This window comes from Bufo bufo, chromosome 1, assembly GCF_905171765.1.
Source record: "Bufo bufo chromosome 1, aBufBuf1.1, whole genome shotgun sequence".
In the NCBI taxonomy this organism is placed as follows: domain Eukaryota; kingdom Metazoa; phylum Chordata; class Amphibia; order Anura; family Bufonidae; genus Bufo; species Bufo bufo.
Window position 1 is genome coordinate 81,822,729 of NC_053389.1, and position 4,083 is coordinate 81,826,811.

Below are 4,083 nucleotides of genomic sequence, written 5' to 3' on the forward strand. Positions count from 1 at the left end.
ACATGAGAACAAAGAGTTCCCATGCCCCTGTGTGCCGCTCACCTCCGGCGCTGTAATTACAGCGCCAGAAATGTGCGATATCTCCACAGGCGGGAGGATCTAAGGATCCCCCCGACTGGGAGCGCGGGCTGGTGCGGTGATGTGGACCTGGCTGCAGGACCGCAGGACCCCCTGCACCCCCCCCCCCCCCCCCCCCCCCCCCGAAGGAGAGCGCATCCAGAGCTTCAACAAACTCTACCTTTCTACCTTCCGCCATAGCAAAGAGCGCAGCCAGTATACCCCGGCACCTACCCCTCACAGAAGCAACCCCGGCACCTCCAGCAAGGAAGAGGGCGCAGGCAGCAATGAGCTGCACTGCGCTCTGAAAACAGCGGCCAGCCCCAGGAGGAGAGAGCACACAGGCTGAGCAACCAGCCCCCCCTCTGGAATGCCAGCTGGCTAAGTATTGCTTCCTTGTTAACCCCTGAACCCCTGTTCCTGCTGCCCTGAAACCCCTGCAGCACAGAACCCCTGATATGCTGCCCTGCCTCAGCATTAACCCCTGCTGAGACCCTGGCAGACCTCTTCAGCAGTAACCCCTTCACTGCCTGATCCCTGCTGCAGTCTGCTGCCCTGAATACCCCTGCTCTGCCCTGACACCCCTGCATCAACCCTGTAGCCTCTGCCCTGCAAGTCCCTGCAGAGCATTAACCCCTTCAGTGCTCTGTTCCCCTGCTCTGCAAGTCCCTGCAGAGCATTAATCCCTGCAGTGCCCTGTTCCCCTGCTCTGCAAGTCCCTGCAGAGCATTAACCCCTGAATTGCCCTGTCCGTGCAGTGCATTAACCCTTGGTGTTTAACCCCTTGTACCCCGTAGGGACAGTGAGTAGCCAGGCGGGTAGGTTACTGATATTTGTGTGAATATAAGTGTATTATTGTAATTGTGGTCGTGGCAAAAAATTTGGACTCAGGCAGGCGTGCTCGTCTCAACATGTAACCGGCTGATTTGTGCCTGGAGCCGGATACGAGAGCAGCCTATAAGGGAGCTGCCCTGGAGGAGAAGATTTAGAAAATAAGGGGAATGGGCGGGTGGGTCGATAACCGTAACACCTGCCTGGTAAGAGTGAGAGGGGCTGATATAGGCTCAAGCCCCTCCCACAAATGCAGACTGAGCTTCAGCCTTAACTAACTTGTGGTCGTGGCTAAAAAGTTGGACTCGGCAGGCGTGCCCATCTCGACATCTAACTGGCTGAGTTGTGCCTGGAGCCGGGTACGAGAGCAGCCTATAAAGGGGCAAAAAGGAAACCAAGTTAGTTAATTCAAGGATTTTATTGAATCATAATACCAGAGACAGAAATTTCGCAAGCTTTTCAATCTGCGTGTTTGGTATGTACCTGGTGAAGCATGACGAGCGCCAGCGTCCCATTCTCCGGATGACATGAACGGGGACCCTGTGCTTGGAAGCTGCGGATGCAGCTCCGATACGGAAGGAATGTCCAGATATTGAGCTGGGGTCGAAACCTAAGCCTGAGGCAAGTTTACGGATGTGGCACATGAATTGCGCAGAGGTGAGAGGTCCATTGAGATGAGGTAGCAGTGGGCTGTTAGGGGGAGCTTCACGGATGGCGTGCATGAGCTGCCTGAAGACTTGTACCGGGCACCAATTATTGCCAGATTGGAAGAATCTTACCTCAACTGGGGGACCTGTCTCGCTTGTCTTAGTGGACAACAACCTAAGCGTATAGTGGCCCTGGCTCCTTTAACAGACCGCTGTGCCCAGCTGAACTGCAAGTGAATTCACCTGGCCTAAGGAACCTGTAGAAGCCCAGGTACATAGCAGCTTTGATGACCAAGCTGGAGAAGGGCCCAAAAGGGTCGCCATCAAGGGCTGATGGCCTTTCTGGACCCCACGCAAGGTGGCCTTGACTGCATGCGAGGAAAAAATGGAGCCCCCTCCCGGGTTACGGAGCATGGTGTGGTGTTGGACGCCCGCAAGGTACAACTTGATGGTGTGTGCGAGAGATGTAAATGGTGATGACAATGGGCGATAAAGGCCATGATGTACGGGATGTCCGCTAGCTCGCCCTGTGGGTGCAGTCTGGAAAAATCCTGGTAGGTTCTCAGGCCAGATTGGTAGTTCCTGGCTGTATTTGGGGCAAGGGACTGCTGTGCCAGGCCCCTTGCTGAGGAGACGAGAGCACTTAGTCCATGGTCAGGGAACTGAATGCCGGGGTGGGACATCTGAGCGGATCGGCTTCGGGCATGACCTGGAAAAAGAGGGGGAAATTAAACCGGGATAAGGCATCTGCCGCGATGTTTTGCTGGCCCGGAATGTGGCTGCAGTGCAAATGGAAATTGTGAGGAAGGGCAAGCCAGACCAGCCGGCGCAAAAGTGACATTATTTTTTGGGACTTAGCCCTACCCTTAGTTAATATGTCAACTAGAGCCTGATTGTCGGTGACGAACATCACCGGCGTGTTGGTCCAGTGATGACCCCAGGCCTGAGTGGCTGCGACAATGGGGTATAATTCCAACAGGGAGGAGGAGCTGATGGATTCGGCATCCGCCAGGACAGACGTGGGCCAATGGTCAACCAGCCAATGGTGACCCCAAATGGCTGCGTAACCGCAAGAAGCGGCAACATCCGAAAAGATAGTAGGGAAGGAGGGCGACCATGGAGGGAAGAAGAGGGAGATGCCGTTCCACCGGGAGAGGAACAACTCCCACATGGCCAGGTCCGCCATTGCATGGCCGTCCAAATGACAGGATGACGCTGTCCTGGTCGGGCGCCAAGGGAAGAAGCTGGAGTAGCCTCGACACGAACGTCCTGCCCTGGGGCATGATCCTAGAGGCGAAATTGAGCCGGCCCAGAAGAGATTGTAACTCGACCTTTTTGAGGCACCTGGAGGAGGCAGTGTGGGAAATAACCTCTCAGCACTGGGCGAGTTTCTCTTCCGGGAGGCTGGCCTGCATGCTGACGGAATGTAGGATGATGCCCAGGAATGAGACCCTAGTGGCGGGACCCTCAGTCTTGGCCTGGGCGACCGGAACCTCTAGAGTGGCGAATATCTCAAGGAAGGTGGTGAGGATGCCAGATCTGCCCTGCATGCCCTCAATGATCAGAAAGTCATCCAGGTAATGGATGACCGTCTGTAGTCCGCCGTGATAGACCAAGATCCAGTGTAGCGCCTTGGCAAACTGGTCGAACAGCCAGGGGCTACTTTTAGAGCCGAAAGTGAGCCTGTTGGCGAAGTAATATTGGCCGGCCCACTTGATGCCATAGTACTGCCACAACTGAGGTTGGATGGGGAGGAGCTTGAATGCATCGGCAATGTCCGCCTTTGCTAACCAAGCACCTCTGCCATACAACAAAATGGCCCGTATGGCGTCGTCTATGGAGAAATACTTCATGGAGAACTCTTCCGAAGGAATGAATGAATTAAGGCTAGGAATAGCAGAAACATGAGGGGCGGACAGGTCATAGATCAACCTTTTTTTATTAGTGTTTTTTTTGGACACCAGGCCGATAGGGTTGATGCGCCATGAATGAAAGGGTATGAATGGAAAGGGACCTATAAGGAAACTTTTATCTACCTCAGACTGAATTAACTCGCTCGTTGTTGTTGGGTCTCTGGTGACTGATAGAAGATTCCTGCCCTCCCAAGGGACCTGAGGTAGTGCAATGAGCCCGGTGTGGAACCCATCCGAGAAGCCTGCCAACAGGAACGCCACGAAGTTCTAATCGTGGTGGTCCCGAAGGAGAGCCGCCAAGAGGTCCACATTAATGTCGGGTAGTCAGGATTCTTTAGCCGCCCTCTTGGGACAGGAGGAACGAGGGTGGGCCCTGAAACACAAGGAGCAAACATGTAGGGATCTGCAACTGCCATAGGAGCAACCACCTGCATTGAAATTATTACAGATTTGGCTCCCAGGTAGAAGATGGGCCGGCCGAGCTTGTCGGTGGAGGGGGTGGCCTGCTGGGTCCCGGAGGACCCCGAGAGAGCCCTATCCTGAGCGGTGTGGGCGGTATTTGGGCACCATTCGGAGGTATAAAAAATGGATTGGCACATCGCGCAGGTGGGTGCCCTGAACCCAGCGAAGTGACG